Source organism: Balaenoptera physalus (assembly GCF_965194825.1).
Source record: "Balaenoptera physalus genome assembly, contig: HAP1_SCAFFOLD_464, whole genome shotgun sequence".
In the NCBI taxonomy this organism is placed as follows: domain Eukaryota; kingdom Metazoa; phylum Chordata; class Mammalia; order Artiodactyla; family Balaenopteridae; genus Balaenoptera; species Balaenoptera physalus.
The window spans coordinates 605,092-629,377 of NW_028126239.1; the positions used below are offsets into that span (position 1 = coordinate 605,092).

Sequence of the window (24,286 nt, forward strand, 5' to 3'; positions counted from 1 at the left end):
TTAGAATAATAATAGCTAGGTGAGAACTGTGTTTGAGAGTAAATAATTTTGGAAGTAAATGAGTCTGGTTCAGTTTATCAGTTCACTGTAGTTTTTATTTATTCAACATGAAGAGAAAAACATCACAAAGCAAGTGACCCAAAATAGCACATGTTGTGCATTTCTTCAGCCCCTTGGCAGCATCAGGCAGATGTGTTCGCTCTGCACTGACTTGTGTGTGAATCTCCCGGCTCTTCACCCGCAGCTTGTTGACCTGGGACTCGGCAATGTCAGCCCGTTCCTCGGCCTCCTCCAGCTCGTGCTGGAGCTTGCGGAATTTGGCAAGATTAGCATTGGATTGTTCCTCCTAAGAATAAAGATGTGAGAGTTAGACTTGGTGGTTCTCATTGCACTTGTCACAAACAGGATTATTTCCTCAACTCAGATATTTCCTTCTTACGGTTTGTCATATCTGATTTCAAATCCAGACAGAACTTGTAACTTCAATTACATTTTTTACTCTAAAGAATGAAAGAAGAAATAGTTTTGAAATGGAAGAGACGAGCTCATTATGTCAAACCCATGTATACGTGAAGTCTATTTACGATGTATGGACTGAGTGGAAAGGAGGAAGAGACCCATGTGCGCTCGCTCACAGAGGTTAGACAGTAAATGTAAGGTCAAATTCTAACTTCGGGAAAATCCCAGTTGAAGTGTTTTTGCCATATATTTTGACTCTGGTATACAGAGACGCTGCGGGTGGGGGGATGGGGATAGGAAGAAAGTATGCCCTTTGTTGGTTGCACTTACTACCATTCTTGCCTCTCCCTTTCGTGTTCCCTTTTCTTACCTCTTACCCACTACATTGTGTCTGGAAGAGTGGGGAACAACCAGGAAAAGTGAAGCTGGAGAATCTCCCAACACATCCTAATTTGCTACAGCGAATGTGCAGGGATAAGTCCCTGCTGATGACAGTGGTAGTGAGGGAAGGAGTCAGCTGGGGTAAAAGATTTCTGTTTGGCTTTTGGGAACAATTGATTTTGTGCATTTCTAGAGGGAGAGGAATATTTATCATGGTGTTAGATTTTCTGCTGGATATTCTTTGCAGCTATCAAGTAAGGTGGGTTATTTGGAATTTTCTTTTTTCCCCCCAACCCCTACAAATTGCTTAATAATAAAAATATCTCGTCCTGTGGTCTTATTCTATAATTAGGATTTGGGGGTAAATTCATATTTATATCATCTCTCTTAAAATAAGAATGACATATTCTTACTTGGTCTCTTTCTTTCTCATTAACACATTCTCTTAATATACTTTCTACCCCCAATGAAGTTTCCTTCTTCCCTCAAGGGCTTAAAGATACTTACAGCCTCCTCAGCTTGTCTCTTGTATCATTTCACCTTTGCCTGTAATTTATCTACCAGGTCTTGCAGCCTGAGAACATTCTTGCGGTCTTCCTCAGTCTGGAAGTTTGAAAAAAATGGTCTGCATTGAATCCAACAAAATCAACCCACTACAGGTGGTGAAGTAAATCACTTTGATATGATGGCAGGTGGGCCTGGGGTAAATGTGGTCAACTCTGAGGCTTCCTTCATAGTATTAACAGTAGCCACTCTTGTTAAATGTCCACTGTGTGCAGGCACTATATTGGAGAGTTATACACGTCTCTAATCCTTACCTCCCTACTCTGGTGAGTAGATGTTTTTATTCTATTTTACAGGTGATGAATTAAGGTTGAGAGTGTTAGGTAACCTATCCGAGTTTAAAAAGTAAGAGGCCAAAGTAGGACTAACACCAGTTTATCTGTCTTTGAAACCTGTATTCTTTCCTCACTTACACGATTTTCTAAAGGCCTTCCTGATTTTCCTAGCTTAGGAAAGGGTCTGTGATAGGTGATTGTGTCATTTGCCCCTTATGTATATCAAGTTAACATGTAGCTATTTGTGAGTACCACATAGTCACCAGGTTTTCAATTTCCCTTTGTGCAGGAAGTCTGGATATTCTAGAAAGCTCTTCCCCTTACCTGGTAGGTGAGTTCCTTTACTCTTCTCTCGTGTTTCCGCAGACCTTTAACAGCCTCAGCATTACGTTTCTGCTCACTTTCAACCTCTCCTTCAAGCTCACGTACCTACAATCAAGAAAGATACTTATATAGTCAGTTTTGGGGGATGTTAATTAACTCAGGACCTACTGACGATATTGGGTGGCTGTCCCCAGCCACAGGATAAGGATGGGAGTCAATATACAAGAAGAGAGAAGGATGGGGGAGTGCCGTTTTCACTTCCCGGATTCAGAGAGATTGAGAGACCCACCCTGGCCTCCAGCTTCTGGATGTGTTTCTTGCCGCCTTTCAGGGCCAGCTGCTCAGCCTTGTCCAAGCGGTGCTGCAGGTCCTTCACCGTCTGCTCCAGGTTCTTCTTCATCCGCTCCAGGTGGGCGCTGGTGTCCTGCTCCTTCTTCAGCTCCTCGGCCATCATGGCCGCCTAATTAGTAAATAAACCAGTATAATAAACCTGGTAATGGCAGGTAACACACAGTGTCGTTAAACAAATGCTCATTTGTTCACGTCAGTGATGGCCTTCTCGGCCTTCTCTTCTGCATTGCGCGATTCTTGAATTACTTCTTCCACTTCACTCTGGAGTTGTGAAACATCATTTTCCAATTTTTTCTTGGTGTTGATCAGGCTGGTGTTCTGTTAAAAGTAGTGGAAATTTACAAGACCTGCAGTTTGCACACTTGGGATTTTACAAATGTCTTACTCGTTGGCTTATGCAGGGGACTAATGGCAACATTTCACTGAACTTTAAATATTTGTTCAGTGCAAAATGTTAATCATTTGCAAGGTTGGTTACCCCGCCCCGCCACTGCCCCAATGTCCATCTGATTTATGCATAAGGACATGGAGGTTCAAGAATGTCTATATTAGTTAATTGCTCTTTCAATTATATGTCAACCAGACATCGCTAGTGTTCTGTCCTTAAAAGGTTGGAAATATTAGAAAAGAGTCGATTCTTTTTGTGAGAGCCTGGCACTGAGAGTTTCTCAGTTAGAAGGAATCTATTCTCTGTTAGCTTGAATGGTTTGCTCCCTTGGGGAATACTGAATTACTCTTACGAAACATTTTCTTAAAATTTCAACCCAGTGGTTCTCTAAGGGAAGCAATATCACCTCAGTGGGTATTTGGAAATGTATGGGGGTGGATATTTGTGGTTGTCAGAATAACTAGGGCGTGCTACTGCATTTAACGCCCGGGCTGGTCAGCGATGCTGAGTGTCCTGCAAGGCACAGGGACTGTGAACATAGCAGTGCTGAACGCTGAAGCGCTCCTGATGGGAAACGCTACGCGGAACATTTTCAGATTTTGGAGTCAACAGATATCTTTATTCAAGTTTATTCCACACCATGGTTTTCAAAATAATCTAGTCAAATCTTTTTAAATAAAAAAAGTAATACCCCTGCCCCGTTTTGGTAGAAAATCTTAAAAAGAACACACAGCAAAAAATCATCTATAATCGCATCACTTCTAGGTAATTGCAATTAATATTTTAAAGCATCTCCCCCATCCTTTTAAATATACACATATTTATAAAAATAGAGTACTTCCATATTATAATTCTGATTCGTCACTTTACAGTACACCAGCATTTGTTTGATGTGAGGGTCCCACCTGGGTGTGCAGGAGCTGGACGCGCTTGCTGGTGTCCAGGAGCTCCTGCTCTGCCATCTTCCTGCTCCACTCCGTCTGCTCCAGGGTGGCCGGCAGCTCCTCGATCTCGGCCTGCAGCAGGTTGGCTCTGCGCTCCACGATCGCCAGCTGCTCCTTCAGGTCCTCTTGGCCCCGGAGAGCATCATCGACGTGGAGCTGGGTATCCTGTTAAGTTAATAAAAAGGCTTAGACACTCTGAAGAGGATGTGAACATCCCAGGAGATGAACTGGAAGAATGGGTTGGTGCCAGGAACGGGAAATGACAGGCCTGTCATTTGAAGGAGCATGAAAATGGGGCTGTCACCTGCTTAGGTGAGAGAGGATTATCAGGAGACTGATTCTTGTTGTGTTTTATGCCATCAACTTGTTATTTTTCATGTGTGAGTCACCAGTATCTATAATTTATGGAGCATTTTCCATATGCTGTACCCAGCACTTGACATCTGTCTTCTCACTTCATCCTCACAAGTAACCCTATGAGGTGGGTAGTTTCATTCTTAATTAGTAGAAGAAACAGAGGTTCTGAGAGGTTATAATAACTTGCCTAAAATCAGGCAGCTAGTAAGTGACAAAACTAAGACTTGACCTCAGGCCTATTGGTGCCAAAGTCTTTTAATTTCTCTCATATCATAGCTTATCTCTGGGCTTCTGTTTGTTCTTTTATAGAACGTTTCTTTAAAAATAATATATTCGGACTTCCCTGGTGGCGCGGTGGTTAAGAATCTGCCTACCAATGCAGGACACATGGGTTCGAGCCCTGGTCCGGGAAGATCCCACATGCCACGGAGCAACTAAGCCCGTGTGCCACAACTACTGAGCCTGCGCTCTAGAGCCCATGCTCCGCGACAAGAGAAGACACCGCAATGAGAAGCCCACACACCGCAACGAAGAGTAGACCCTGCTCGACGCAACTAGAGAAAGCCTGCGTGCAGCAACAAAGACCCAATGCAGCCAAAAATAAATAAATATATATTCTATGTGTATTTATTTTTAGCTACCTCCATACTATGAACTGTATAATTTGTTAAAAGAAAAAAAAAAAGGATGGTGTAACAAGAAGGTGTTGTGATGAATGGGAGACGGGTCACTTCCCTGACTTGTCTGGGCTGTTAATGTGGACCCATCTACCTTCAGGATCCCTTGGGTGTTCCTGTAGTTCCTCAAGCTCTCTGCTGCCAAGCGGTTGGCGTGGTTCAGCTGGATTTCCATTTCATTCAGATCTCCTTCCATCTTCTTCTTGACTCTCAGGGCATCATTCCTGCTCCTGATCTCAGCACCCAGTGTGCTCTGCATGGTCTCCACGACTCTAAGGTGGTTCCTCTTCAGCTGGTCAATTTCCTCATCTTTTTCAGCAATTTTCTTATCAACTTCAGACTTGACTTGGTTCAACTCCAGCTGGATACGCAGGATCTTTCCCTCTTCATGTTCAAGAGGTGCCTTAACAAAACAGTGATCAATTAATTAATAATCAATTAATAATGGAAAATGAATATTTGGAGGGTATTCCCTTGTGAGCCAAACTCTTATTAATATCAGTTTGTCTAATATTACAAAGTATAATAAAACAGCTCTAGGACCCTACTAGGTAAATCATCCTTTAATTTATTCAGTCATAGACTTTATTGGGCAACTCTGTAATAAGGGTGCTTTGTAAAGTATAAAGTGCTATACAAATATTATTCATATGAGTAGTAACAAAAATTATATGATTAAACTTATGTGTAGTAAACAGGAATTCTCTCCCATTCTATAAATTAAAATGTTCATGTGATTCCTGTTGTAGAAATTCTCAGTTTTAAAACATATCCATATTTTTGATTACAAAATATGTGTCCATTGTGGAATGTGGGGTAATTTATAAAAACAAAACCTTCCTATTTTGCCTCCACTTAGAGGCACAATTTTAATGTGGTACATTTTTTTCTAGTTTTTTTCCTATTTATATATATTTATACATGATAAAGTTCTATTGTATATGCAAATGTGTGTCTTGCTTTAAAAATTATCCTCTACCATAAATATTTCCCCATATTAACTACATTTAATGGCTGTAGAAAATTGCATCATATGGATGTTCTATAGTTTGCTTTACCTTGTTTTTGGATTGGACATCTTGTGTGTAAGCTTTGCCTACATTTAGGATAATTTTCTTGGGATAGATTCTTAGAAATAGAACTGATAGGTCATATTATTACATTTTTAAGACTTTTGATAACTATTGCCAAATTGCCCTTCATAAAGGTTATATGAGTTCAGATTCTCACCTGCTCTGTAATAATGGATCCATCTCATAGTACCATTGCCCAATGAAAACAGTGGTGTTTCTACCAATGTTTATCTTTGATTTTCCCCCCACAACATCAATATACATACCTCTGCTTCCTCTAAGGCAGCCTGAATTTCACATTTCTCTTGTTCCACTTGCTTCTTTATTTTCTCCAGTTCATGGATTTGCTTCCCTCCCTCAGCAATCTGCCCAGTGAGGTCCGAAATCTCCTCTGTGGGTGAACAGAAGGGAGAAGTGGTCAGACTGATATAACATGGAAAGGTCTTTCCAGGGCCATATAGGGTAGGGAAGTTCAAGAGCACTCATGCTGCAAGTTCTTATTTTCTCTCTTTAGCATTTCAAGTTGTTCCAGGGATTCCTCGTAGGCATTCTTGACCTTGAACAGCTCAGTACTGAGAGAACGGGACTCCCTCTGGGAGGCCTCAAGTTCAGCCTGGGTTTCCTCATACTTCTGTTTCCATTCTGATAGGACCTGAAAAGCGGTAAACTGTCAGCTAATGGAAGGAGAAAGGGAGACTAAGTAAAACATCGGTGGAGTTTGAGCAGGTTGGGCCACCTTGTCAAAGTTCCTTTGCTTCTTATCGAGAGCCGCGCAGGCAGCATTAGACCGCTCCACATTAAGCATGAGGTCCTCCACTTCATTCTGGAGCCGCTGCTTGGTCTTCTCAAGGGAAGCGCATTTGGCGTTCACGGCTTCTACGTGTTCCTCGGCTTCCTGCAGACGCTGGGCCAGCTTCTTCCTGAAAAGTTAGCCAGGCAGTTAAGGAGAGAGGTCAGGAACAGGGGCAAGTGCTAAACTCCTCAACCCCCTTTCATAGTCCTTTTTCTACAATGTCAAGTAGCATGGTTTTCAAAACTGTGGTAGCCAGAACAGCTTTCCAGATGGATTAAACTGTGAAAAGGTCCAAAGTGGTGAACAACTGGACTCAAGTCCTTTTTGTTTTTGAATTGTTAGAGGCCATTGTTGGAGCTGACATTGTATGTATCTTACAGCATATGATTTCAGGATTTTCAGGGCTTCTGATTGAGTATGGTATGGAGAATGATTAGCCAGAGCAGTTCTATTGATTGATTTATATCTCATCTCATTCCAAAAAGGATTTGAGACTAACTAGATATTTTATTGGTCACAGATATACTGGGCATATTCTTTTGCTTTCTCAGACTTTACATTTTATTTTATATACTTTTCTTCCTAGAGAAAAATAGCCAGTTTCTTCTAATAATATATATTTGGTCAGTCTCACCTGAGAGAGGAATGGATAAATAAATCAGGATAATTCATGTAGTCTAAGCAAAGGCAGGGTTTTTCTTTTTATTCCTTCTGAATTGTCTACATTCTTGCTTTACTCCCAATTGTGTGCCAACTATACATGCCTAAGGTACACAAAAACCTTTAGCCGTAATGCTCTAGAAGATCTACCTGAAGGTCTCCTTTGGTCTGTACCCAGACTAAGGCTTTACTTTATTCAGACTAACCCTGAACATTATGCACAGTTCAGATGGCCTCCAACATGAGTTTTAAGAGATCTGTCTTTGTACTACAATACTTAAGAAGGTGGTCTCTGGAATCAGAATGTCTGGTTCTAATCCCAGCTGTACTATTTATTAATCATATGCTCTTGTGTTAGTTGGTTAACCTCTCACAGTCTCAATTTCCTCATCTGTAAAACAGGGATACGAATAATAATGCAATGTAATGTTGCTATGAAAACTAAATGAGTTAATAATAGGATAGTATTTGACACAGTATGGCACTTAGGGTAGCTTCTGCTTTTGTTATGTTATCATCATCATCACAGCTGTTTCTGGGAGTTGCTGAGTTGGGCAGCTGGGAAACCATGTCATGTCCCTCCTCTAGAGTTCACAGTACACACTTGGCCTCCTCCAGCTCCTCTGTGCGCTGGATGGCGTCCGTCTCGTATTTGGTTCTCCACTGGGCCACCTCGCTGTTGGCCTTGGACAGCACCCTCTGCAGCTCGGCCTTGGCTTCCTGCTCCTCCTCATACTGTCCCCGCAGCAGGTCACAGTCGTGGCGGGAGGACTGCAGGGCGTGGGCCAGGGCGTTCTTGGCCTGTGGAAGTATGAGTTCAGTGACTTAAATTCATTTCTTCAGTGATATTTAATTTATACACTTAAAGGAGAACCTAACTGAATATGTTTAGATTTGATCAGTCGAGAATACTTTTGGTAAAACTTACTTTAGTTTCTTCCTCTAGCTGACATTTCAGCTCCTCAGTCTGCTGCGTAGATGCTTGTTTGGTCCTTGAAAGCTGAGAGACCAAAGCATCTTTCTCATCCAATTGTCGGGAGTATTCACCTAAGAATTACCGAAGTAAAGGAATTTGTTCATGGCATAAACAAACAAGCCTAAAGTTTGTATATATAATTATATGTATATGACAAATATATACTTTATCTAATTATAAATATTGTTACAGAATTGGCTAGATTAAAAAGCAGCATTGCTATTGTAGTGTAACAAATAAACTAGTCTGCTGATTCTTTCTTGCTTTTTTTTATTTCTTCTAACCCGCTCAGCAAATTCCTATAGTTGATTACTCCCCTCTAATATGGGAGTATTGCTGTTAATTCAGAACCCCTGGGATTGCTTTTGTCTAGTACATAATTGCGGGACTGAGGGAAATCTCTACCCGCTTCCGTCTGCAGGCGTGCTCTCTGAGCCGTCAGGTCATTGATCAGCTGCTGCTGCTCTTCCTCCTTTGTCTTAAGTTCACTCACTTGATCTTCTAGAGCGCGGCACATCTTTTCAAGGTTTCCCTACAGCACATGTACCCGTGAAAGATGAGACATTGAATACAGTGAAAAAAAAAAAAAAGTTACCACTGGATTCTTAAAATATTTTTAGAGTGAATAAATTTATGTCAAGTGTGAGTAGAAACTTATGGCACCAACTCTATGGAACATGCTAGGATTCAAGTATGACGGGTGCATAATCTCCCTAAAGTGCTCATTGTTGGAACTCATTCATTTATCCCAGTGATACTTGACACTGATACTTAAAGTAGATTTGGAAATAATCTTAACAAATTATATCCAGTATTTTAAAAAAATGAAATAAAATGGAATAGATTAGAATACAAAATTTTAGATCAGTGCTATAAACTGCCTACAAACCAGTGTTTAATGCCAGAGAACAATGAGGGTTCTTACAGGTTATTAACTATGCTCATTTAAAGACAGTATTGGGTACCTTGGCTTTGGAAATGGTCTCTGAATTACTGCTAAGGTCGTCAGTCTCCATCTTCAGCTCACTCGTCTCCTTCTCCAGCTTCTGCTTGACCCTCTGCAGGTTGTCAATCTGCTCCCCCAGCTCGGCCACACTGTCCGCGTGCTTCTTCCTCAGCGTGGCCGCCGTGGCCTCGTGCTGCAGGGCGGCCTCCTCCAGGTCCCTGCGCATTTTCTGGAGCTCGGCTCCCGCTTCTTGTTCATCTCAGTCTGGGCCGAAGTGGCCCCACCGGCCTCTTCCAGCCGCTCGCTGATCTCCTCCAGCTCCCGGGAGAGGTCCGAGCGCTGCTTCTCTGCTTTGGCGCGGGAGGCCCGCTCCGCCTCGATCTCCTCCTCCAGCTCCTCGATGCGGGCCTGGCAGTGACACAGCACATTAACATGAACTCATCTCAATTTCAGTTTTTTTGGGTGCAGAAACAAATGGAGGTGAGATGACTCATCTGCAACTCTTTGATTTTCTTCTGTAGTTGAATTTCTACTGCCTGCTCATCTTCAATTTTGCTTAGCAGATTGCTGATTTCAAATTCTTTCCTTTAGACAGAAGAACAAGGCGTATTAGTACCCATACGAATTGAAAGATGATGTTGCATAGAATCTTTTTTCTGGAGTTCCTACTTTTTAAGTTTCTCATCAAGTTGTTGTTTGTCATTTTCTATATCTACTATGGATTCTTGGGCCAATTTTAGGTCACCCTCCACTTTCCTCTTGGCTCTTTCTAGATCCGTTCGAAGTTTCTTTTCTTGTTCTAGAGACCCTTCAAGCTAATGAGAAAATAAACTTTGTTAAAAATTGAAAGTATATTAAAAAAAACTTTCAAATGGGTATTAAAAACACACATCATCCACTTGCTGCTCTAGCTTGGCTTTAGCTTTGTTCAGGGTGTTCACTTTGTCCTCTTCTGCCTGCAGGTCATCCAGGGTCCGCTGATGGGCCTCCTGGAGGGCCTTCTTCTCCTTGGTCAGCTTAGCTATGACTTCGTCCAGGCCTGCCATCTCTTCTGTGAGGTTTTTCACCTAGAAAGGTTAAGGAAGAGATTATCTCTGCTCTAAAGCAGCTTAGTTAGATGGCAGAGTCTCTATATGCTGTATACAAATATATTTCATACCTTGTTCTCTGTGGCATGTTTCTCCTTCTCAGCCTTGGCCAGTGTCAGCTCAAGGTCATCTATGTCTTTCTTCAGTTCTGAACATTCGTCCTCCAATTTCCTCTTCTTGGCCGTCAGCTCAGCATTGATCTATCTCTTCCTCATCCTCAGCTCTCTCAGTCACTTCCTTGATCTTTGCCACCAGCTGGATTTTGTTTTTAATCAGTTGCTCACACCTCTCCTCTGCATCAGCCCAAGGCATCAGCTTCCTGTGGAGAGATTTGCTGAGCTTAGAGAATTGTTACTTATTTTGAACTTGTTCTTTGCACAAAGTTGTAGTGTTTACTGAATGCTAATGAATTTTTCAGTATGAATATAAATTAATTGAACATCATTCCATTGTCTGGAGAAATGTAGCTAATTAGATATGGCACTATAGATTTAGAAGCAAATTAGGCTGAAAAATGACTGGATTGAAGCAATTGACTATTTTAAAAAGTATTGTGTAGAAGAGTGGAAGGACCAAAGGAAGCCTGGGTTCTTGTCCCAAATTTGCCTCCATATGTATGACCTTGTGCAAATTGATTTACTCCTCTTACCCTCAATTATCTCATGTAATTAAGAGGATTGGAATAAATGATTGCTAAGAGAATTTCAACTATAATATTCAAAGATTTTTGACTTAGTCAAATTGGTTAGTTTTGGTTTTGATCATTCCCTACTTGCCTCAAACAACTAGTTGCTACATTGAATTTTAAAAAGGAAAACTACGTAAGATTATGCCTATAAATACATTTCCATGAAGCATTTTTCATGTACTCAGAACCTCCCTGATAGACCATAACAGTGCTGTATAATTGTCCAAGGTTTCCATTTCCATTTTAAGAATTACCTATTAGTCTCAAAATGAGTATTAGACTATATAAGAACTTGTAATTTTGAGAAACTACATAACTCAATGAGGTTTTTATAAATGATTAAAGGACTCATAAAAATCAGTTCAGCCACGACCTTATTACTCTGGGCTGGGGAATTTCTTTAACTTCTCAGTGTTTGTTTATATCTTAAGTTTTTAAAATGCTAAAACTTTTGATAATGAGGCCTTCCAGGGTTCCTTTGCTTTTATTTTTTTATTTTATTTATTTTATTTTTATTTTTTTAATTTTTATTTATTTTTATGGCTGTGTTGGGTCTTCGTTTCTGTGCGAGGGCTTTCTCTAGTTGCGGCAAGCGGGGGCCACTCTTCATCGCGGTGCGCGGGCCTCTCACTATCGCGGCCTCTCTTGTTGCGGAGCACAGGCTCCAGACGCGCAGGCTCAGTAATTGTGGCTCACGGGCCCAGTTGCTCCGCGGCACGCGGGATCTTCCCAGACCAGGGCTCTAACCCGTGTCCCCTGCATTGGCAGGCGGATTCTCAACCACTGCGCCACCAGGGAAGCCCCGCTTTTATTTTTAATAGTCATACACTCAGTATATATTTACTCACTGACTAATGATAATACCTATGAAAAGAGGTTAAGATGAAGAGGCTGTGATTGGGAAAATGCAACCTTCATATAAGTGAACTTGTCAGAAGGAAAAGTTGAAAATAGCTTAAACATTTTAAGAAAACTATCCTTTTTTTTTTACAGATTTCTTCATGACATTGTTGGGCTTGTTGGACCAAGAAAATGGGAGGTTGTATTTGGCCAGAGTGCTGATGCCAAGCCTACCCCCACTCTGATTACAACTTCTTCTTTAACCAATAAACAGAGGCCTTGAGAACTCAGGATCAGTATCAAAGGAAGAATCACAGCGGTCACTAGCTCTGTCTTCCACCGTGGTAGTTCAGTTTAAGTAACTGCAAATGAATTTATTGAGCTAAATCCTGGGGGTTGAGGAAAAGAGATACAGAGAGAAATAAGAATAACTGTCTTTTATGAGTTTAAATACAATCTCATACACTTGTATTCAGGAAATAGGGTTCTTAAGACTGGGATGAAGCAGGCAAGGCAGATGAGTAAAATGACTGAGATTTGGGGGCTTGCCTTTAAACTGCTTCCTTCATGCCTATTAAATTTGTGATATTGTTAAATAAATTCTTCAATCTCCCATTTTCCATTTGCAATTTGGAAGTAGTTGGTGCCTTACTTCTTCACAGGAATATTGAAAGTTAAGTGAAATACTGAAAAAAGCAACTAGAAATTTTCTTTTTCAAGAAAAGGCCATTTGTAAATCCAGAGTGCATGTGAATTCCAGAAAAGCTTCCATGACATGGTGCATTCAGCACACAGAGTACTCACAGATTGAACCTGGAGCTGCAGCTCATTTTTCTCTTTCAAGAGAGTCACCATTTTTTCCTCCAGTTCCTTTCTTTTTGCCTCTGACTTGGCAAGTTCATCTTTGGTTTTCTGGAACTCTTCCTTCATGGTGGCCATCTCCTTCTCTGTCTTCGCACTCTTCAGCAGGGGCTTGATCTTGAAGAAGAGTTTCGTCCAGGGCCAGTGCTTGACGTTCATGAAGGCACGTACATTATACTGGATGCAGAAAAGGACTTCTCTGAAATGACCGAAAAGTATCAGTGTAGATTGATCCATTAGAGACAATGTTATTGTTAGTATTATTTTTTTTACATACAAACTCCCCTTTTAATGACCCCCCCCACATGTAAATGATGTGTCAAATTCTGTATATTTTATATGCAGGACACACACACACACACACGCCCTCACACTCAGAGCGGTCCTCAGTATGACCACTTTGCTAATGTGCACTGCTCATACTGAACGATTGTGTGTTCTCAAGTCCCTGTCACATTAGCAAAGAAGCTGACTTTAGAGGAAGAATACTTTGTATATATGAGCAACACGTACCATTTTAAGAACATTTGAGAAATCACAATATTAGTGACTTGGGAGTGGGTGTGGCAGGTGTAAGTTAATTGTGCTGCTTGGCCTTCGGCACACTGACGTGACCTGTGAAAGGGCATGGCTTGCTTTCCTAATTGCCCACCTAAATTGAGCTTATGGTTTATCCTGTTTTCCTTGAAACCTCTCCTCTTATTTTAATTGCTGCCGAATTATCTACTCCATAAACAACTTTTGTTAGTTTCTTCACATAATAGACTGGCTTTTCTCAAGTCCTTTCAAATGCCTACTTCTTACCTGCTCAGTTAGATTGTTAATGTCTGAAGAGCATTTAGCTACAAAATTTGTTTTATTTAAATAACATTTTAAAATAGTAATAAAAGATATTCCTGCACACTGTAGCAATAGACTGGCAAGGTTTACCTGCCTTATAACAATGTGTGTGCCTCTTCAAGCTTGTTAAAATGGAGATTCTATTTCTGTAGGTCCAATTTATAAGAACCATATCTCTGAGAAGGCAGATATCATGACATAAACCATAATGTTGACACATGGAAAAGACTTGGGAACACTTATACCACAGAAGTAAATAAGTACAGATGAGCAAAATGAATGCAAAACGTGTGTGTAAGGACAGGGAATGCAGTAGTGCTGGGTGGATGGGTTGGATGAGGTTAATTAGAGGAAGCGGAAATGGAAGTCTTGAATTGGTAAAGAGATAAATTAGGCTGAGAGGGGAGGGCTTGTACAAACAGGAGAGAAGGAGATAAGCAAATTGTTTAGCCTGGCTGGAAAAGGCTGTGCGGTGGGAGATGATAGATGAGGTAGGGAATAGAGAGTGGCCTTGACAGACACACAGGCAACTTGGATTTGATGTGGGAGACCGTGGGGAACTGCAAACAGATACGGCATGATGAAAATAGTGCTTACTGCAAATGATTCCTGCTGCTGTATGTGAGATGAGTGAAAGGGAGAAACTGAGGGAGGAGAGAAGTTTTGAAGGGAATCCCAGTGTGAGGTGTTAAGCAGAGGCTGATGTGTTGTAAGAGTGAGTTCCGAACTGGGTGAGAAGTGCATGTTGACCACAAAATGAAAGAGTTACTGAGTAAGGAAGACCGATGTAAAGTCTCTAAGAGACCTTACAGTCCTTATCCTCTGCATGGTTACCTCCTTTGCAACATCTTCTGATATTCTACCCTCATTAGGAATCCCCTACAGATGGCTTGAGTTCTTGTTATAATCTGGACCAACTTTTCATCTCTCATTTCTTCCAGAAGACCCAGCAGGCCAGCTTTGAAGAAAACCTGGAGAGAGGGAAAGTTCCAAATCATCGCCAGACTACAGGAGATACAGCCATGGCAGAGGACTTGGATCAGGTGTAAGTGATAGCCATACCTTTGTATGTCCAAATTTGTACTGGGTGTGATCAATATCAATAGAGGCAAGAAGTTTCTCAGAAGCCTTCTTGTTGTCAATGAACTGTCCATCTGGAATAGCACTTGCATTTAAAGCTCTGTATCTGTTCAGTCGAAGAAAAGAAGAATGATTAGGAAGGTGTGATCATATATGAAAACCAAACGACACCAAAAAAAGTCAGTAAAAAGAGAAAAAGCAAAAGTAGAAAATCCAGCTGTCCTTTTAGGTTCAGGTAGTGAAACAATATGATTTTTCCACAAGCTAATGCATGCTTCCGTCCTATTTTTAAGAAATGCCACCTTCTCTAGCCTGTATTCTGTTCTTGCACCACAAGACTATATTATTTGACTTAATTTCGTAGTATTGATGAAGCAGGATACATAAAAACAATGAACAGAGGACAACAGTGAAAATGATTAATTAGTCACAGCATTCAGTGAAATATGACAGAGGGAGACTGGCCTTTGTTTAAAATCCCCATATAAGATTCGGCTTGGGAACCCCTTCCTGCCGATGCGGATGGCCTCCAGCACACCGTTGCACCTCAGCTGGTGCAGGACAAGATCATGCTCCATGGCGCCTAAAAATAAATCAGAGTACTTACTACTGGGCACTGAATTTTCAAACTTGTGCCTGTTTGATTATTTCATGCTCTTAGATCTTACCAGGAGTTTGGTTTCGTTGGGAATGATACACCGTACGAAGTGAGGGTGTGTGCTCCTCAGATTGGTCATCAGTTTATTTAAATTTTCCTAGAAAACCAGGTAGAAGGGACTTGATGAGAAAGTTCTATTTCAGATTGCCTTTTTTGGTAATTATATGGAACGAACCTAGGCACTTTCTTAACTATATTAGGTAAAAGTCTATGAGGCTTCAGTTGCTCTGTGTTTTAAAGGTCTCAAGAGTTCTAGCCTGCCAAATAACTGAAAGGCTAAAGTGCTGGGAAGAAATGCAGCTCTCCCTGGTATTCATTTATGACACCTAGGATCTATCCTGTAAACAAACTGCAAATTCAGTAGCCTTGACACACAGCAAGTATTCTTGACCGGGAATCAGAAGACAAAAGACTACAGTCTCGCTTTGCCACTAATGAGCTGCTTGACTCTATAAAATCCCTTTTCTCTTTCTGGGCCTCATCTGAAAATAGTTGAGATTACCTCTAAGGCCTCTTTCATCTCTCTCAGCGCTAATATGTTTCACAGTAGTAGTTTACAGTGGTAACCTAGGTTAGCCACTGTCCAATGTTTGCCATTCCTTCCTTGAGTGTATTATTCCCTGGGACCTGTAACCTCTTGTTTTTTGGTTTTTGTTTTTGGAAGAGTCTAAAATCATAAGACTACATGACCTTGTGTGAGTGGATCTTGGGTACCTGAGAATGATCACAGTCTGAAGCATATGGGGGGAGTTATTCCAGAAATAGAGTAACTGATTATGACAGACAGTGGTGTTTTACTCCACCACAGAAAACTAGCAAGTAGCTATTTCTCAGTATTTCTTAGGTATATTCGTTGAGAAGGCAGAGGTGCTTTATTTTTCATATCTCAGTTAACTATTAGGAAATAAAGTGAGTAATGTGAGTTTCTAATCTTGCAATTATGTACAAGGATAAGTTGATGAAACAAGGGCATATTTGGTGAAATAATGCAAATTGGTAGTGAGAAAAAAAGAACAGGGCTGTTTTCTTGTTTAGGTCATACATAGTATCTGCATTTTAGTTTTAAAAAGAACGAGACTTAGCCATAGAAATCCTGACAAAGCAACCATTAGACCAGATGCTCCATATGTTCCCCTTTAGAAGAGCCAGTTTTTAAGCCATCTAAGAGAATCACATTATTTGTAGTAATGTTATTATTACTGTTATTCTTAAGAGAGATTTTTCTATCTTAATCATCAATCTAAATCACTAGGTTTGGCTTTAGATAATTTTCAGCTATTACAAAAAATTAAATCCACCTCAGAGGACAAAGATGTGATTTGGTGGAAGGATGTCCTAAAGGGTGTGTCTCAGGCTCAATTCTCAAAGGGGAACTCAGGAACATTCTCAGAGGGCAACATTAATGGAATAAAGATACGGCTTTCCACAGGGAGACCTTTGAAGTTCAGCTGTGCTTCCTTAAAAATCGGCCTTATTATATAGCGAGAAAGCTTCGGAGGGCATTTTGGAATTCCTGAATACATTAGATGAGCATAATAAGGAATAAGAGGTAAAACATTCAGCCCTACAGGAGGAGTATTGCTTTGGCTGTACCCTGACAAGAAGGAATATTTGAAGTAATTCCTGTTAACATTCCATTCCCTCCTAATTTATTCTAAATCCTTTATTCTTATCCTAATTATGATAAGTCATAGAAACTGAACAGATTTTTCGAATGAAATTTGTACTTCACCCTGAAAAGGGCTAACACAGTCTGGAAAGAAGAGCCCTTCTTCTTAGCACCTTTCTTTGCGCCACTGTCTAAGATAAAAAGAAAACCCATCAACGAAAGTAGAGTCCCAGAGGCTGGAACGGTATGTGAACGTTCTGTGGGGAGAGGTTAATTTAGATCAGGGGCACAGAAAGTACCAGCTTCAGCACTAGCATATGTGGAAAAGAGACTGGCCAGAGTCTTCACTGCAGACGTCTGGTACAGCCCAACCACACTGCCGTTCAGGGGGTCCTTGTTCTTGTCCAGCCAGCCGGCGATGTTGTAATCCACGGTGCCCGCGTAGTGAACCAGCGAGAAGTGGGCCTCGGCCCTGCCCTTGACCACTTTGGGCTTCTGGAAGTTGGCACACTTGCCCAGGTGCTGGTCATACAGCTTGTTCTTGAAGGAGGTGTCTGTGGCCTTGGGGAACATGCACTCCTCTTCCAGGATGGAGAAGATACCCAGTGGCTGAATTCAGAAAAGTAGACATTGGTGTCAACCTATCTGGTCTCAAAAGATATAGACATAGTGGCTGTCGTTTGATTGAATTATGAGCACTCCTAATTAAATATATTTATAAAGTAAACCAGGGTCATAGCTCAAAGAGGTCCTTTTGTTATCACTAGAATGACTTTTCCACCATTCTTTCTCACATTCAATCCATAGCATTATTTTCAATTAAAAGAATAGCTGGATATAAACTCCAAATGTCAGCACTGCATAAGTGGGGGCGACTTATTAAAATGTTCTGTGATTATGTGATTACCACATTTTCCCCTGTTTGGTGAATTAATCTATTGTCAGAGTTTCATTTTTCTATGAAAAGGACTTACTGACTTAGAATGATGTTTACTTTATATGCAATAACTTAACGGTATAAATAATGCAAACCTTATTTAAGACATTTTGTGCATTTAATCCCTTAAAGATAGATTATGAAGAAGCATAGCAATTTGACTCTTGACTTCCAAACAGGTTACCTTTGATATAAGCCCTAGCTGTGTGACCTGTGCATTAATTTTGATTTAGAAAATAGTTATTTCTATTGTTGACATCTTGGATCATAGTGGAGATAGATTTAGAACAAATGAGGTAGTTCTTCTAGTGAAGCAGACCATCTCAATAGAGATGCTGCTTTAAACTTGGATCTGAGTCAGTGTTAGAACAGAACTTGTTACGACAAAATGAAGCTAAACACTCTCTGATTCTTCTTACGTAAAAGTTGAAAAGAGAAAGTCATTTCTAAAGTAATTTTCTAACTTGTTCTGATATCAGTCTATTTAAGATTACAGTAATACATTCTGGAGTTGCTTAAGGCACTTGGGAAAGTTATCCTTTCAGTTCGGGTTTCCTTTAGAAGTCAAACAGACCTTCTCGATGAGCTCAATGCAGGCGGCCAGGTCCATCCCGAAGTCGATGAACTCCCACTCGATGCCCTCCTTCTTGTACTCCTCCTGCTCCAGCACGAACATGTGGTGGTTGAAACACTGTTGCAGTTTCTCGTTGGTGAAGTTGATGCACAGCTGCTCCAGGGTGTTGAACTGCACAAAACCAAATTTCCAACATTAAGTGGATTTTTATAGCAGTAGAATTCATTACTGAAAAATCTTTTATTGAAAATATGTGGACTACAATAACGAAATAAAGTTTAAACTGATTGTTGTCTCTTCAGAAATCCCAGGGAAAAAATAATCATTTTTGACATGAACCCTTTTCATGATTTCTGAGCATTATTTAAAGGCACAGCTGTCAATCACACAGCAAGAGTTCTGGTAGAATCTACCTCTTTCCACCTCTGAAGATTGCATGGGCAAAAATGTGCATTAAAAGTATAACCATGATCCTATGAGTTATGGTTCAGATTTAAGGGTGAAAGTAATTCATTACAAAGCCTCACTTCTTTTACCCCCCCCCCCATTCAAGATAAAGGTCACATTTTCACTTTTGGCGTCACCTTATTAAGGAAAGCTTTTCTTAAGACCTTTAGTTGATGCGCAGAGTGAAATTAATAGGCTAATTGCTCTTCTATTCATATCAAACATTTGGTAAATCCTCATTGTCAGGTCTGTGAAAGTGGGGACCTGATGTGGTATAGAAATTGAAGATCTGATGGAGTCTTTATAATAATTGACACCCTCATTTTATAGATGATAAAGCTGATGCCCCAGAGGGGAAATGGTGTGTGTCAGATGAATCTGGAAGAGGGAAGACTATGAACTGTCACTACGCTTCTACCTCTAGGCCGTTTCTCCTCCATGGGAGGTACCTTGTGTATGGACCAAACGTTACATAGCCAGGTTCCTGTCGTGGCTTTGCCTTATATGGCTGGAGGATCTTTAGCAAGTGTTTTGATTTTCTTGCATCTGTTTCTCCACATGTAATTAGAAGTAATATTAGTTACTCCTTCATGGGTTGTTGTGAAGATTAAATGAGGTAAGATTTTGAAGTGCTTAGTAGAGAAGCCAGAAATACAGGCTTCGTGATAAATGTTAGCTATTATTATTACTTCTGTTATTATCCAGTTACCTCCTAGCTGTTTCGTTCTAGGTGCCATGCTGGAGAGAGCAATGTAGACACTACAAGTGTAAATGAAAAATAATACTCAGTATATCAAAACCCAAATTGCCTTTCTCCCACTTTTTATTAATATGAAGATAAACTCACATCAAAGATCTCAAAGCCAGCAATGTCCAAGACCCCGATGAAAAACTGCCTGGGCTGCTTCGTGTCCAGCTGCTGGTTGATGCGGGTGACCATCCACAGGAACATCTTCTCGTAGATGGCTTTGGCCAGAGCGCCCACTGCATTGTACACCTTCATAGACAGTAATGTTTGTTGGCACTATGAAAGGCCTGGGATGTGTGTGATTCATTGAGGTTGTGCGCTTACCTGCTGCACAGTCTGGCCTTTGGTGACGTATTCATTGCCGACCTTGACCCTGGGATAGCAAAGGGCTTTGAGTAGATCAGCAGAGTTCAGACCCTGGAGATAGGCAGCTTTGTCAGCAACTGCAGAGACACAATTCAAGGAATGTTGTTTAACAGCAGATACTTCTTCAAGGTAGTCTTTCCATTTTCCTCCATCCATTTTCGTTATTATATAAATAAAAAGCTTTAAATAATTCTATAGAAGATCAGGTGAGTCTCTCTGTATATTAGAGCATGTACTTGCTAATAAATGGTCAGTCAGTTACACTGGCCTTTGGTGATTTGTTGCAAGCAACTCCTGAGAAATTTAACAACAATAAAAATATGTCCAGTGTTTATGGAAATAATTTATGTAACACAAAAGCCAGAGTCCCTGCTCTTAAGACACAGTAGGTGGGGGTGGAAGGTAAGATAAATACACCTTATCTCAATTTAGCTCCTCCCAATTTAACCTCAACGAATTAGTTTCTTTATCTGAAAATGTGAGGATTAAATTTTAGTGCATGATTCCTACAGAGTCCCCTTCAAAAATTTTGTCAGTGACTATGATGTAAATGAGGGAGAGAGAATGTCGAGCCAGGGTGGTCAGGAAAGGCTTAAAGGAGCAGATAACTTTAGCTTCCGTGGTAGATCCTGTAAGTTCCATGTTCTTTCCATACATAGAGTATATGATTTTTCTTTCTCAGTTTCTTTTTTATCTTACTTGTTACCTAGATTGTCTGAAGGTTAAATGTAGACAACACACACACACACATGTGCACAGATGTCCTCCAACCCCAGCTCTGTGTTTGGGCGAGACCCTGTATCCCTCCACTAGGTTTACCCAGCTGGTGCTGAAATAGACCAATATGCCAAGTTATCCTATATACCTTCTCGCCATTGCTAAGGCAAAGCAAGCTCATGGTTCTGTCTCATTCCCTCTCTAATGATCTGGCCCCAGGTTGTGCTTTTTAGATGTATCCTTGCAAGTGGCTATTAGGGTTCATTTGGACTGCATAGAAAGATGGAGATATGGAGATGTGAGGAGGGAAAGGGGGTGAGGAAAGCATGCAGTGTGTGTAAATGTGTACCTGCCCCTCAGAAGTCCAGCTACAAAGGAAATGTGAGTTTAGAATAACCTTTTTTTTTTCTTGCCATATTCTCTAATTTAAACCCAGATGGAGGTTCATTTGGTACCTTCGGTGCCATCTGGCTCCGCTTGCTCCTCACGCTGCTTTTGCTTGAATTTCATGTTTCCATAATGCATCACAGCCCCTGTGAGCTTGTAGATGGACACTTTCTCCTCAGGAGTAAAGCTCAGGATGTCAATGGCACTCTGCCAGGAGAAATGACAGGACAAAGTTAGGGCAGAAGAGACTTAACATATTTTGGAGAATTTACTCTATATTCTAAGGTAACCACACTTATAGTGTGGTTGCTATTGTCATTTCCATACATAATGGATTTTTAAAAAGTGAGTGTGTGTCTTACATCAGTGGCCATTAGCTCTTCTTGGTCATCAATGCTAGTGACTGTGATCTCCCCTTGACTGACGAAGGCATAGTCATATGGGTTGGTGGTGATCAGGAGCATTTCTGGACACATAGAATTCAGGGTGTATGTTTTACATTAGAAGTTGTTAACAAAAATATTAACTTTTGTCTGTGAACTTAAGTTCATCCTTACCAATCAGATCTGCCTTCTTATTGGAAGTGATCTGATAAAAAATATGGTAGCTTCTTTCTGCCTTTAACTGGAAAGTAACTCTAGACTTTTCTAGAAGATCTGGAAAGAGAGGGAAATAGACATTGAATTAGAAAAAAATATCAATGCTGCTGAGATATTAAATGAACTGCAGTGTCTTTGGCTAAAATTGGGGACATGACGTTCGGCTCCATTGAGATTTCAACGTGATGATGGATCCTGTTGGTACTACATGTAAGAATTCCAAATACGTATGGCAATTACCCAAGGTTCTCACCATCTAAGAGCAGAGAGTGAAGTATGCATGCTCTAGTAAAAATCAACTTTGCATATGGATGACCTGCGACCTCTGTATTATAGTTGATCCTTAGTATCCCCTCCTTCCTCAGATCACCTTAGATTCTTTGGTGAGGGACTTACCTTGGAAACACCTACCAAAGCTCAGATTGGGCTTCCCTGGTGGTGCAGTGGTTGAGAATCCGCCTGCCAATGCAGGGGACACGGGTTCGAGCCCTGGTCTGGGAAGATCCCACATGCCGTGGAGCAACTGGGCCCGTGAGCCACAACTACTGAGCCTGCGCGTCTGGAGCCTGTGCTCCGCAACAAGAGAGGCCGCGACAGTGAGAGGCCTGCGCACCACGATGAAGAGTGGCCCCCGCTCGCCGCATCTAGAGAAAGCCCTTGCACAGAAACGAAGGCCCAACACAGCCAAAAATAAATAAATAAATAAATAAATTTATTTAAAAAAAAAAAAAGTTCAGATCAAGAGCAAATCACAGGGGGCTTCCCTGGTGGTGCAGTGGTTAAGAATCCGCCCGCCAGTGCAGGAGACACGGGTTCGAGCCCTGGTCTGGGAAGATCCCACATGCCGCGGAGGAACTAGGCCCTTGAGCCACAATTACTGAGCCTGCGCATCTGGAGCCTGTGCTCCGCAACAAGAGAGGCCGCGATAGTGAGAGGCCCGCGCACCGCGATGAAGAGTGGCCCCCGCTTGCCGCAACTAGAGAAAGCCCTCACACGGAAACGAAGACCCAACACAGCCATAAATAAATAAATAAATAAATTAAAAAAAAAAAAAAAGAGCAAATCACAGAAATGTATTGTAAGCCTATAGATAACTCATAGGAGTCCATAGATAGTCCTACTGTTTTTCCTGGAGAAAATGTCATAGTTGCTTCTGAGGCAGGAATTGCAGAATGTGTTATAGAGCCATCAGTCTGAGACTGAGGTAAATAGAGCACGCAGCGATTATGGATAAGTTTGGCATTAGCTCACGGGCAACACCGCCAGCAGGCTTAGTGCTCAACAAGTGTTGCAAAATATCCCTGCAAATGACATCACTTGTTTCTCTGTTTGATTTTCAGTGGTCCTGTTACTCACATGTTTCAATATCAGCAGAAGCCAGTTTCCCTGTGGTACCGAAGTGGATCCTGATGAATTTACCCTTGCAAGTGAAAAAGATGATGTTATATACAAAACTGTTAGCACACGAGTAACGAGAGGTTGAGTTAATAACTCAGACATGCCTTTTTGGGCATTTAAGACCTGAGAACACCCTTCTGTGACCCAGAGACTCACAAAGCGAGAGGAGTTGTCATTCCTCACAGTCTTGGCGTTGCCAAAAGCCTCCAGCAGGGGGTTGGCACTGATGATTTGATCTTCCAGAGTCCCCTGCAGAGGCAAGAACAGTCCTCACATCTGGGGCTTCCTGCACGCCCTGCCAGTCTTGATTCTGACACGCCAGTCAGACCCACTTGCATTTTGCCAGTTTCCTCCTTCTTCTTCTCTCCAGTAACTGCAATTGTTGCAAAGTACTGGATCACACGCTTCGTGTTCACAGTCTTTCCTGCCCCAGATTCTCCACTGTCAAAGAGAAACCAGAGAAGAGATCAGAACTACAGCTCACATTGTCGACATCTAAGACGATCATCACAAACCAGAGAAGAAGAAAAAAATCACATACGTGATCAGGATGGACTGGTTCTCACGTTCTGTAAAAAAGAAATCAAGACCATCAGTTTTTAAAGATAGTACACATTCAGTACAAAGATTATTGACTCTGTAAAGATTAATCAGTTTATCCTTTTTAACATTTTGAAGATGTTGCCTGTGATCTTGGTTTTGTGTGTAGCTCCCAGATAGTACTTGCCTCTTGGAGTAAAACTTATGAAAATGAGAGGCAAAGAATCATCTGTTTCTTCTTAAAATATTATGAATTTTAAAACCTATGGGAAGTTTCAAACGTATACAGAGGTAGAGGCAATAATGTATAAAGAGCTCCTATGTACCCATCATACAGTTTCAACAGTTATTATTTGGCCAACTTTGTATAACCTGTACACCCATCCTAAACTCACTTGGTTATTTTAAAGAAAATTCCAGGCATCATATAATTTCATCTGTAACTACTTCAGTAAGAATCCTACAATTCTGAAGTTTCATTTAACAGATGAAGAAACAAACCCAGAGAGAAATGAGTGACTTTTCCAATAGTTACATAGCTTATCAAGATGTTTAGGTCTATTTGACTTCCAGTTTATATATTTTTCTGCTACCTGGCCTCCTCCTGGTTTTTCATATGAATTTGACAGCTGGTAATACTAAAAAAAGAAGGGATCTGGAACTGTAAATGTTGGTGTTCATTTACTTTTATTTTCCTTTTTATTTTATACACGTTTCTAAGTAATAAAAATAAAAATTGTC

At 41.0% G+C, this 24,286-nt stretch overlaps 1 pseudogene across 1 annotated transcript; it reads right to left on the bottom strand.

Annotated features, from left to right (window-relative positions):
• Window positions 1–20: 20 nt before the first annotated feature.
• Window positions 21–23,463, bottom strand: LOC309653513 (myosin-8-like; annotated as a pseudogene). Its single transcript has 34 exons — window positions 23,338–23,463; window positions 23,162–23,254; window positions 22,964–23,027; window positions 21,566–21,664; window positions 21,371–21,474; window positions 21,077–21,215; window positions 19,863–19,981; window positions 19,638–19,787; window positions 18,344–18,514; window positions 17,132–17,441; window positions 16,956–17,023; window positions 15,234–15,320; window positions 15,031–15,148; window positions 14,548–14,671; window positions 14,320–14,456; window positions 12,589–12,844; window positions 10,328–10,575; window positions 10,059–10,235; window positions 9,838–9,983; window positions 9,663–9,753; window positions 9,188–9,576; window positions 8,628–8,754; window positions 8,175–8,293; window positions 7,851–8,047; window positions 6,530–6,713; window positions 6,280–6,445; window positions 6,060–6,184; window positions 4,815–5,123; window positions 3,648–3,851; window positions 2,547–2,672; window positions 2,293–2,463; window positions 2,004–2,108; window positions 1,348–1,443; window positions 21–346 (listed from the first exon to the last, which is right to left on the bottom strand). The product of its transcript is annotated as a myosin-8-like (transcript).
• Between the last annotated feature and the right edge of the window lie 823 nt (window positions 23,464–24,286).